This window comes from Pholcus phalangioides, unplaced genomic scaffold (assembly GCF_987345545.1).
Source record: "Pholcus phalangioides strain wild (caught in Gottingen) unplaced genomic scaffold, Ppha-v1.0 ptg000015l_1, whole genome shotgun sequence".
In the NCBI taxonomy this organism is placed as follows: domain Eukaryota; kingdom Metazoa; phylum Arthropoda; class Arachnida; order Araneae; family Pholcidae; genus Pholcus; species Pholcus phalangioides.
The window spans coordinates 81,547,752-81,561,331 of NW_028301608.1; positions in this window are offsets into that span (position 1 = coordinate 81,547,752).

Here is a 13,580-nt window from a genome sequence, read left to right on the forward strand (position 1 = left end):
GTATGCAAATTTTTAGCCATTTTTGACCCCCCTTGTCAGCAAAAATTTCGTCATCAGCTCTGCCCCTCTGAATCCTAACTCATATTTTCATAAAGGGTGGTTGATGACGTAAGCATTATCCAACCCCCCCCCCTCTTGTCATCAAGTCAGCAAATCGGAAACCCCCCTCCCGCCCCATCGATGATGACGTAATACTTGAACGGCCCCGAAAATGCGACTACTTTCAGAATCCAGCAGAGCTGTTCAGAGCTATCTTACTCCATGGCCCGGTGTCTCATGTCCATTGGGGGGACCTACATGATGAGATCCTGCTACGATGATTTTAGAGTGTATGAACAGGAAATAAATACTATATTACCTGTTACTTCCAGCTAAGTATGGGGCCCCAGAACATCATTTTGCCCAGGGATCCATGATATTGAGAGAGTTATGCCCACGTGAACGAAGCTCACTGATCTCTAGCCCAGGGTACGTGTGGACCTGGGATGATGTGTCGGGAGGTTGCGATTCATTGTGTAGTAGGTCGTCAGATAATTCTGTACTTTACACAGATCTATTTTTCCTATCTAATTTTGCTCTTGAAAGGAATGATCCCCCACCCCCAACCTCTTATGGACCCGTGACTGGCCCGGGGTTTTAAAGTTAAAAATTACCTAAAATTTGGAGAATTTTCCACTCAATGAAATTTGGAAGAGGAAAATTGAATTTTGATGCGTGAATCACGCATCTGTTGGCGAACCATTGGTCTCATCCTGATCCTAGTGAAGGGTCAGCCAACTGGATTTTAGATGTACAGTACCAGTAACTTCTAGAGGTGCCTCCTCCAGTATCTGGGAGGTAAGGTAATGACCGTACCCGCTTAATCGGGTAACGGATACGTTAACGTATACCGATGATTATTCGAATAAAATTCTTCAGAACCAAAATTTCTCTCATAGAGACAATGTCAACTTTCCCCGCTCAGTCGAATATTGCAATTCACACGATATATTTCTGTTAATACACATTACCACTATACCCTGTATGTCATAGGTTTCCAACTGGTGTTCCGTAGAACCCTGAGGTTCCATGACACCCTTTTTTCCGCATGATCGAACGCTAAGGAACCCTTAAAATTCCTGGAACCCAGACAGCTTTCAAGGAAGCGTTGTTTTTTTTTTTGATAACTATACAATCGCTCAATATGGACGACGTATCTGAGTTCTACACGTTATTTGGATATTTTTTTCTAATTGGAAGTATGCTTCTAGGATCAACAGTTTGCTAGTAAAATGTGGCAAGGCGAAATCTCGTAATCATCTTGAATATACGTGTATGTAAGAAACATCATTAAACTAGAACTACTGAATGAATGAATGAACGCCAGGGTCTCTGCCACTGGACTTATCCCGTTGCCGAGATCTCTTCCAGCCCAGCTTCGTGGCAGAGTCTGGAACAAAGTGAGTGCACCTAACAGTCTGAGTGTGTAGCTAGTGTTGTGTATGATATTTCAGTGCTGCCATCTGTACTTTAAATTGTGAGTGAAGTGTAATGATTGAATATTTGTAACGTTGTAGGCCTGTTGCTCTCTGTGGCGAGACTTTTTAACGGGGAGATCGGCTCGCATTCGCGCCTTGAAGTTGGAAACTACAGAAAACCAACTTCAGCCGACCACCAATGTGGGGTTCGAACCCGGATCCTCGCATCATGAGTCCGTCACTATAACCACTCGACCACCACAGCGGCAAACTAGAACTACTGCTGTCACCTATCAAATAAAAAATACAGCTGTTGTGATTCTTCATTTGAAATTGAGATGATCGTTTTTGATTAATGCGACGCATGGAAAAAGTCAATACAATATGATATTGATAAATATTTTTTAAGCAATAATATCAGTTTAATTGCCAAGTTTGTTTTAAAATTTTAACAGTTCATGTTTGTGCGCGGTAAATTAACATCAGTAAGATGCGTAAATATTTTTTGCAATCGAGTAATATGTAAAGTAAAATTAAATTGAGTTTGCTCCTGCTCATCTTATTGATGTTAATTTACCGCAGACAAACATCAACTGCTAAAATTTCGAAGCAAACTTAACAATTCAAGTGATATTATTGCTCAAAATATATTTATCAATATTATGCTATATTGACTTTTTCTAAGCGGCGCATTAATCAAAAACCGGTCGTCTCAATTTCAATCGAAGAATCACAACAGTTGTATTTGTATTTGATAGGTGACAGCAGTAGTGTTCCAGTTCAATGTTCACAAAAACTTTGAAAAGAAGTCTGGCTCTATTTATAACGCATAGATCAGCTGTTTACAATATGGCCTGGTAATTCAGGAATCACGGTTTGACTACTACTTGACCATTTTTCCATTTCATATCGTGCACCGTCCAGGCTCTGTCGACAATCGCCAATTTTAGCCATTGCCCTGGATGAGGGGGGCTGGGTGGTGTCGGGTCTTTTATTATGCATAAATAAATAATGTATAAATGTATTACATGCACGACAATAAAATACTTTAAAAAAAGTGCAAATAGCAAAAATTTACAATATTTAAAAAATTCACAAGTCTATGGCTTTATAGCTCTAGTGAGCCCTTTGTTGTTTACTGTGCCCAAACCAGGTCCTTGACCACATCTACGCTTCTCGGCTTGGTGGTTCGGGTGAGCACCTTCTTGCTGATGTGCCACTTTCATCCCCCCCCCCGGCTTGGTGGCTCTAGTTGAGCACGCTACCGTGGACAGACCAGGTCCTGGACCATGTCTAATTTTCTCGGCTTGGTGAGCCCTTCGGGTCGCTGTGGCCAGCCCAGCTGCTGGGCCATTTCTCCCCTCTCGGCCTACTACTTAACCGTGCATGCAAGTTGTACACATTCCACTGCGGAATTTCTAACGAATCGGTACATGAAAGAACGTGTTGTTGTGTGTGTGTGAGTGGCCCTAACGTATTTATGTAGTCAGAGTTATGTTTGTCCAGTGCTATATTTCCGCTGCCAGCTGTCTTCCATAAGGTGGAGTGAAGGTAGTTGATGTTTGAATTTTTTATGAAAGTGTCGTGTTATAGGTCTATGTGCTCTCTGTGGAGAGACTTTTTTCAAATAGGAGATTGGCTGCCGGTTCGACTGTAAATCAAGAACACTCTAATCTACCGTTACGAGTACGAAACGGATATTCTAAAATCCTTTTTACTTGATCAAATTCACAGGATGGTTCGAATCGTATAAACCACTCTGTTTTAAGTGGTATCCGAAAATTCCAGATGCACTTTAGCTTATACATATTCAATCTTTTTTCCGGTCGAGAGCGTCGTCTATACACTGTATGCCCAGCATTAGAAAAAAAAGCACTCATACAGCAACTCCGAACTATGCTTAAATTAAGATCAAAAGTAATGTGAGTTCTTGAATGCAACTTGAATAGGATGGTTCAATTAGATCTCGAGAATCAAGAACACTCGTGAGCACAAAAATGGGAAACAGTCGAGAACTTAAGGGCGCTCGCCTATAAATAGTTTAAACTACAGTATAAGTCCGATATAACGACAGCTCACAATCACGAGAAAAATTGTCGTTATAATGGATTTCTCGTTATAAGTGAATGTTTTTTGAAACATTAGCTCTCTGACAGTCACCTGCAAATCACTCGTTATAACCGAGATGGTCGTTATAAACTATACTCGTTATAACGGACTTTTACTGTACCTACTCTAGTTATTGAGAAAGATTTGAACATGATCTAAAGATCAGTGTTTCCCAACAGGGCAAATCACCCCCGGGGAGATGGAATGGTCTAGGCCAGCGGTTCTCAACCGGTGCTCCGCGGAGCCCTTGCGGCTCCTTGTGCACTCTCCAGGGGCTCCGCGGCCGCTCGAGGAAAATTTAAAAAAAAAACTGTAAATATTTTTAAATAGTAAAAATACATCAGTAACTTTGATGAATAATTAAAAAAAATGGCCTACGGGGCTCCACCATATAGAATTCTTTTACAGAAAAGGGCTCCCAGAAAAGGTTGAGAACCGCTGGTTTAGGCAGTGTTTCTCAACCGCCGGGCCCCGGCATCAGTCAAACAGAGCCATGAGAGTGATTCATCCTTTAATTTTTCCCCATTCATTTCCCATTAGTCGTGCTTATGACCAGGCCTTCCGTTCGAAAAAAAATGCTCAATCGGGCCGCGAGCTTCCAAAGGTTGCGAACCACTGGTCTAGGGAGGCGGTAGAAGCTAAGGATTTAGTATAGGATCCTGTATGAGTTGATTTGAGTTGTGTGTGGGGGGGGGGGGAAGTGAGAGAAAACTCTTACCGAAGAAAGGGACGATAGAGCAAAGAGTTTGGGGAAAACTGCTCTGGACCATAGTTCCCCAAACGTTTTGTTCTATCGAACTCTATCGCCCCCCCCTTTCTTCAATTATTTTTTTCTCATCACCCCTCAGCTCGAGCCACCCACAGGATACTATATTAAATCCATACCTTCTATCGCTCACTGAACCATTCCATTGCAAATGCCCCCCCCCCTCCTCAGGGGGTGATATTGCCCACTTTGGGAGACGATGCTCTTCAATTGTTGCTTGAAAATGTTCGAAAATTTTGTTCCAATGCAATGGTATTTGTTGCGCTAACAATGTGAATCAACAATGCTGAGCCCCCGCATAAAAAGAGCCTGATCTTCAACGGAGGTTCAGAACTGCGAATAACTGCTATCATATCTAAGTGATTTTTTGTGCTTTATATTTTTCAGGTCAAGCCTGAGTGACTTACAACGTGAAGAGCAAGCCTTGATTGATTGAAGATTGGATCTTGATATTGTGATCATATTGGGGCATTATAGCGGCCCTTGTATTTAGGACCTTTTGACTGTTATGCTTTTCTGTAACCTTGAAATAGCTAAATGTTGGATTTGAGTGATATAGGGCAGGATTTGGTGACAGAGGCGGATTTAAAAAGGCGGAAGGCTCACCCTGCGCCCCGACTTCTAAAGGGCCCAGAAAAACACAAACTTTACACTTTTTTCTAATTTGGGGGCCCAATATTTTCTTTTGTACCCGAGGCCCCGACTGACTTTAATCCATCACTGCTTGGTGATGAGGGATATGGTGCTCGTGCATACAACTTTCGACAAATCTCGCACGGTTAGAAAATTTTCTACTAGATTATTACCCATGGCTCTCGTGGCTCTAGTAGTCACAGAATTGATAATAACTTCATCTATGGTATTATCGATGAAGTAACTTACGGAAAGTTACATACAGCATTTATATAATAGGATATAATTGATGATAATTGGAAGATTTACTATAAATTAATTTCCATCGGGTGATTTCGGCTTTTTTTTTTTGGACAGTAATTTAAAGCTTTAATCTTTCATTTGCGCTGCAGGAGGCTAAGCAAGTCCTGGAGGAGGCCGTCGACAAAGTCGTCGAAGCTTTCGATGTGGTCGAGGACGTCGTGAAAGAAGCACAGGTAAAGGTTTTACGGCTGAAGTTTTCATTTACTTTGAATGAATTCGATTTTTATTTACGGTAGATGAGGAATACTCGTTTGTATACACGATTGCTTGTATTTGTATTCATTGACTTGCACTTATACTTTTTTTTTTCTAGTTTTAGGTTGTTTTATGCAACGTGGTCTTTCCGTCAAGGGATTGCAGTCCATCGGAAGCCTCAATTTTTTTATTATTCGTTTAGTCCATGCATTTTTCCCTTTTTTTATGCTATAATATCGGTTTTGGAATGGCCATACAAATTTAGTCGTTCTCGAGTGCTGTGATAGTTGTGATATTTGCATTCAGAATTCGTACCTATTGATACTTTTTTAAAAATTGTTTTTGATGATCAATCGGCAAATGGATGTTTATGACAAGTTGGCTTAGGTCCCTATTTGCATGAGTTGGTTATTTTATTAGCTGAGTGAAATCAAGAATATTGACGTTGAGATAAGATTTATTATCAAATTAAAATTGTATTGGTTTTTTCACCAGACATCCCTCTAACTCAAATAGTTTATTGATAAGTTGTGACGAATCAGTATATTACTTCCAATTTACAGTATATGGGTTCAATATGAGACGAATGCCAAAATTTAACAAAATTTCACTATGTTAATTTTAGGCGGACGTCAAGAGCAAGAGGAGGGTCACCTTCGAGGACCGACCCGTCGTCTTCGCTTACGTAAGTTCACGTTATTTAATAGAGCACTTTACAAGGTCTCACTTTTTTGTTCATTGTAATTCATTTTCAATTTACCGAATGAAATATTCCGATAAGTATTTCCGTTTAAAGTAATACGAAATGGTTCTATGTACGTCTTCACTTGTAATTAAATATGAATTTTTCTGTTCCCTCAAATATTCGCGAAGTCTTAATGCAAGAGATTTGCATACGAGTGTAAAATTCGTTTTGATTGAATTTCCACGTTTGATGATTATGAATGACTCTTACTTACAGAACAACAAGAACCCGGCCGCAGACAACCGCGTCTGCATATTCCTGGGCTATCCAAGTGAGTACATCCGTATCATTGGTTTCGTTCATTGCGTCATTAAAGATGTGTTGTAACGTGCGATCACATACATTTCAGTGCGGTCAGGTATTTCATTGAGTTAGCTCTATCTTGTTGTTGATTTCTATTTGAGAAATTTTGGCAAATAATTTAAAATTACCTTCGCGAGTTCCTTTCTGTTGATTGTACAGGGATTTCGCGACGATTTCTAGTAGTATATTTAAGAATATCTTGCATTTTCGTTATGTGGGCCTCTCTGACCATAATAATGCTTCAGATTTTCTTTCCAGGTGTACAAGTGTTCATCTTGGACTAGGATGCGTTACTTCATGATCGTAACGGACGAAAGATTAAAAGGGTTATCTTTATGTACACCACTGTCTCTAATATTATTTTAATCTTGCTTTCTTTTTCTCTTTCTAACTCTCATTTCAGATCCCAATCCCAGGAGTTACCGGCTGAATCGATTCCAGAGGTCCTGAGGAGTCTGTTTTAGCCGCACCAGTACAGATAAGTATTGTAGTAAGTAAAGGTAAGTATTCTCTCATTGTTTTTAAATGTGATTTAAATTTAATTTGGAAAAATAAATAAATTTCAAATTGATAATCGTTGCAAATTTAAAACCAACTTTCAAAAATAATTCACTAATTTGATGAGTTCAAACTTAATCTAATTGTGATCTGAAATAATTTTTTTTACTTTCACAAACTGAATTCTAAGTTAAATTAAGCTTTAACTCATTAAACTTGACTTTCTGTGACTCGGAAAGTAATCAAATTAGTCTAAATGATACTTAAACATACAATTGAATATAGTCTGGAATAACTCACTTCAACTCGATGCTAACTGATGAAGGCATTAAATTAATTCAGTTACCAACTCACAATTACTAAATTGAAATAAACTTAAATACAAATTTGATTTTTTTAAATGATTTTCTAATTAGAAATAAAAAACAAAATTAATTGGGACTCGAACTTGCAGCCAGAGCCTAGACCATAGTCTCCCAAACTTTTTGTTCCATCGCCCCCTTCATCAGAAATTTTGCCCTCACATCGCCCCGCCAACCCAAGTAAACCCATAGGATCCTATGTTAAATCAGTTGGTTCTATCGCCCCCTTGGATCATTCCATCGCCCACCAGGGGGCGATATTTCCCATTTTGGGAAACACTGGTCTAGACAATAATTTCCCAAAATTCTGGTTCCATCGCCATCTTCAGAAAATTTATCTTCTCATCGTACCCCTTCCCAATTCAAGTCAACCCATAGGATCCTATATTAAATCCAAAGCTTTTGTCGCTCCCTGGATCCTTCCATCGCCCACTGGGGGGCGATATTGCCCATTTTGGAAAACACTGGTCTAGACACAGGTTTTCCAATTTTTCACACACGGTGGGCCAAACTGTAACTTCTCACAAAGCCTGCGGGCCACCAACTCATGTTACTTAATGATAGCATTTAATAGAAGAGGCCAATGGGGCCTTGAGTAAAAATAATTGAAGACTTTTATTTTTAATCTGAAATTATTTCTTTAATTAATTATGAATTTTGATTAATTCTGAAATAATGTTTCACTAATTCTGTAAAATTTTTGAGGAATTACAGGGCAAAAAAAAAAATAATAATCAGACTAACCTAGTGCCCATGATGGCGTAACGGGGGGGGGGGGGTCCATACTACTGGTAGTATCTAGGCGGCTTTGATCGAATCCCCCCCACCCCCACAAGAGGGAAATCCACTGAACCCAGGGGTCTAGAGATCGACCTTGTTTTTTTTTGTTCACCCATACTTATTATTGCACTTTATTTTGTACACCAAAATAAATTCTGATTATTATTTATCACCAAAATATCATTCAATTACACTTAAAAAATGTCCAGAACCAGCCGTGCTCGGGTCATGTCCCCATAGGTCTGTGGATTAAGATGACCCTCGTACAGTGGCGGATTAAAGTAGGTCGAGGCCCCGGGCGCAAAAGAAAATATTGGGCCTCTTAAGTTAGAAAAAAGTCTGTGGAGTTTTGGGTTTTCGGGGCCTTTAAGAAGCCGGGGCCCCGGGCGCGCCCGCCGTTAAATCCGCCTCTGCTCTCGTACTATGGACTGCTGTGCTCGATCAGCACCTCCTAGAGATAGGTCTCCACAGTGTGCTTGTGACGTCAGTAAGTAGTCCATTTTCCCTCAGAATATTCTGGGGAAAAAAATTCCCTGCTCGCGCCAGTATCATCGTTGTGAGGAAAAGAAATGATATGGCTCAGAATTGGCGATTTCCATGCCCCATATCCAATCACTATGCGGTATTTGTGAGCCAATCAGAAAGATGTACGCCAAAATGAGAAGAATCGAAATAGGATGCTGTGTTTCAAAATGTGGTAAACTTTACTAGGTAGTCTGAATGACGTTTATGGCAAACAGTGCAGAGGCCTTCTAACTCTAGGAGGTGCTGGCTCGATTCTGAAAGCAGCCGCATTTTTTACCTACCATATATTACTCTTGAAAGCTTTATTTATTCATAGCTCTTTGTGGCCCCCTTCACGACTTGCCGTGGCTCCTTTTCATATGATTTTCATCCGAGGCCCCCCCCCCCTAGGGCCACAAGGGGGCCATATGGCTCCCAGGTTGAGCGCAGTGATTATCAACTTTTTTTGCATCCAAGGATCCGTGAAATGTTTGAAACAATTTGGATTTCTTACGGGTTTTCTAAAAATTGATACTGATTGGCAAGATTGGTTGAATTTTAATTCAATTAGAATTAAATTGAGGACCATTGATTTGAAAACGTTGGTCTCTGGGAATGATGCGTCACGTTCTTCCCAGCTTGAAAACCATCTGCTTCCTACATTTCTTCATACAGCAATAAATCGATTTCAGGGAGGGGGAAATAAAAGTCTGAGACAATTCGTGTCACGCCTGAATAATTTTACTCTCTTTCGGGGTATGGGAAAATCGAGATTTTACTGTTTCCCGATGCAGAGCATTTTCCCCTTTGATCGCAGACAAGATGGGGGAAAAATTCATTACATAAGAATATTCGAGTCAGCCAGAAAGAGGCCAGTCGTCGGTCGACCTTGAGAGTGAGGCCTCGCCGGTCCAGTTTCGGGACACAAGTGCCATCCAAGGTTGGGAACGAAAAGAAGCATCTCGCAATTTCTCAGTCTGTTCCCGAAAAAGAATCGCAGTCGAGATGTCCAGCTGGCATTCATTCCGAACGAGCATTGATCTTCGTTGCACGTTCGATGAAGAGAGAGCGAGAAGAGTCTCTCTGTGTGGATCGATGTCCCATCGGAGGGGGGGGGGGGAGCCTGAGAAAACTATGTTCAAGAGATGACGAGTCGTAGAGCATTAATTTTTTTTCTTTGAGACGAATTTTCAATGTCAGATGAGAATTATGCTGCTTTTTCTTACAATCATTGGCGTACGCAAGGGGGGGGGGGGGGGGGTCCCCCCCCCCAAGCTGAGATTATAGTGTTATTTTGCAGGAAAAAACGTAAACCCTCTTCCCCCTTGAGAAGAAAAAAAAAAATTAAAACTTCCCCTTGAGAATATTCTGCGTACGCCTATGCTTACAATTATATATATTTTTCAAACAAAAGAAGAAAAGGCGAATTTTCAGAAAGATGACAAATATATGATGAATTTCTATTAATCTCTAAAATAGAGATTCCTTACAGATTGTTTCTTTCCTAAAAATGTACCATTTTAGATGTACCAAGGGCGTAGCCCGGGGGGGGGGGAGACTTGGGGGTCTGGTCCCCCCCCCCCGAAATGTGAGAAAATGACCGAAAAAAGGGAAAAAGATGGCCAAATCTATTGTTCTGTCACTTTGGTCCCCCCCCCCCGAACGAAATTTCTGGCTACGCCCCTGAGATGTACCATTATGCTTGTTAAGCATCTAGTGTTGGCACAGATTTACTGGATTGGAAATCTGAGGGGGTTTCGCTTAAATCTATCTTCTAAACTGAGCGCAACTCAGATCTATCGCCATGCGCAATTTACAACCTAGTGAGTGGTGCTGGACTGACTGCGTATCTAATGTTGTCTGATTTTTTTCAGAGCTGCCATCTATATTTCGAAAGTGAAGTGCAATGGTTGAATATTTGTACCGTTGTAGACCTGTTGCTCTCTGTGGCGAGACTTTTTTAACGGGGGAGATAAGCTCGCATTTGCGCCTCGAAGTTACGAACCACAGACAACCACTGTGACGCCGGTGGGGTTCGAACCCGGGTTCTCCGTCCGTGAGTCCGTCACTCGACCACCTCAACGCTTAAATCTACAAAATTTCGTGTACTTTTGTGTACGTTTACACTGATTTTATCAACACATTCATCATCAGTTTTTGGTGTGTTGATCGCTGACGATGCCCCCCTCCCCCACACAAGGGTGAGGCTGACAGGGCGATTGTCATTTTTTTGTTTTTTCGCACTATAAATTCGCAATGTAAGGTCCCGTGAAAAATCTGGCCTGGGGGCCCGCGAAGGATTAGAGGGCAAGGGCCTTGCTGCAGGATGTGTGGGGGGGGGGCATGTCTCTGATATAAATCAAATGCCATTTCTTTTTTTTTTTTATTTATCAACATGAATTACACGTCAGCACCTCCTCCTCTATAGGAGGCGCTGATTGCACTTTACTGGTTCTCTTACGGCAGTGGTGCTCAAACTTTTGGCACCTGCGGGCCCTTTCCACAGTTCATGGTTCATCTGCGGCTCCCCAGAATATTTTTATAGATATTTTACCTTATAAAATAATCAATCAAGCGTCGAGACTGCAGTAGCTTACACCGCTGTGGTGGTCATAAGACGGACTCGCATCGCGGAGGCCCGGGTTCGAGCCCCACCGTCACCACAGTGGTGGTCGGCTGAAGTTGGTTTTCTGTGGTTCCCAACTTCGAGGCGCAAATGCGAGCCGATCTCCCCGTTAAAAAGTCTCGCCACAGAGAGCAACACTGCACAAACAGTACAAATATTCAGTCACTATACATCACTCAACTTCACTTCTGAGATATAGATGGCAGCACTGAAAAATCACACACAACACTAGATACGCACTCAGACTGTTAGGTACACACACTTACAATTTCGGCACAACTCACTAGGTAGTAAATTGCCTATGGCAATGGACCTGAGTTGTGCTCAGTTTGAAAAAAAAAAAAAGTAGCTTACACCATTGGCTTCCAACTGCGTTTTGACTCTAGTGCAGCTCTTCATAGAATTATTTTCCATGGCAGAGCCCAATGACCTGGTACAATCAGGATAGAGAAGGAGGCAGTGTTTTTTTTTTTTTTTTCAAACGAGCATAACTCAGGTCTATCGCCATAAGCAATTTACTACCTAGTGAGTTGTGCCGGAATTGTAAGTGTATGTACCTAACAGTCTGAGTGCGTATCTAGTGTTGTGTATGATTTTTCAGTGCTGCCATCTATATCTCAGAAGTGAAGTGAGTGATGGATAGTGACTGAATATTTGTACTGTTTGTAGGTCTGTTGCTCTTTGTGGTGAGACTTTTTAACGGGGAGATCAGCTCGCATTTGGGCCTCGAAGTTGGGAACCACAGAAAACCAACTTCAACTGACGGCTGAAGGAGGCAGTGCTGGTGCATTTGATATAAATAGATAAGAAATGACATTCTGATTCCAATTTTAAGTCAGAGCTCTACATACCAAAAACTGATGATGTTGACAAAAAGTAAAACGTACTGTATACAACAGGAACACATAATTATCTCTTCAGCAACAGAAGTTTGCTGATCCTAAATTTTCCTTCAACGGCACTCTGTATACCTACTTTAATATACAGGGTGGGTGAAAAATCCTGGACACATTTCAAAACTTGATAAAAAAAAATCAAGTATGTACCAAAAAAAAGTGCAGTTTGCAATGAAGTACTTATTATGCCCTGGAGTTTTTTTTTTGATAAATTTAAAAAAAAGTTAAAAATTTCACTCACAAGTGGCACTGTTCCACAAAACACTCAAGAGAGACAACACATAAAATACAAACAGTGCATAATTAATATTTATGACAATTCACGCTTCATAAAACTACTATATTTTAACATGAGCATCATTTCACCCATTTAGATGTAGCCCGAGCTATAAAGAGTGCTCATATTGAAATGTGGTGGTGATACAAATCGTCATATACACAAGAGAAGATATTTGGTTTGGGTGTGTGACTGGACGTTGTGATGAACTTTCTCACAAGGACTGGCATTCTTAAACAAGGCACAGGGCAGAAAGATCTAATAAATTGCCTTTTGTAAATAACTTACTGACCTGATTTTGTTCTTTTTTTCTCACACACTACATAATTACACCTATATCAAAAACAGTCTTTTTCTCTTCATAGGGTCAAAAGGGTTACTTCTTAAGCTGTGTGATGGTATAGCCAGGAACCGACAAAAGCTTACATGGTCGCTTTTGCAGCTTATCTGGTCTGATCATATACACACTGTTGTGTAGCATTTTATGTGTTTTTGTGATACAGTTCCATGTGTGAGCGAAATTTAGATTTTTTTTAAAGTTTATCACACAAAAAAATTAGGCCAATAAGAATTTTTGTGTAACTTTATGTCAATTGAATGATTTTTTTACTAAATTTTAAAATTTGTCCAGGACTTTTCACCCACCCTGTGCATTCCAAGCAGAAGAAAACCAAAGAATATAAAGACATGTCACAGCAAATCAGCATGGAATCACATAGTATTTTCCTGGTTGATAGATATTGTACAGTTTTTGTGTCTTAGCACAGGACTACAATTAACTTAATTAAGACTTATTATAGTAATTTTCTGAACCTGATTGATTTGTGTATACCCAATATATTCATTCAACAACTTCCACTCAATTGAATCGATAAGAAAAACAGTACAAGTCCAAATTCCACTTTCTTCATTTTATGAATTGGTTTGATGAATAGAAATCTAAACATTGGGTGTAAGAGCAATGTTATACTACCTCCCTTCATTGGTAAAGTAAGCCGACTTGACTTTCAAAGTCAATAGGTTGTAGCCTGTAAAATTTTTAAACAAAAATTATATAAATCGAGAATTTCAGACTCTGTGTGGAACTGTTCTTCTTATCACTAATTCAATTAGATTTCAAATTTTA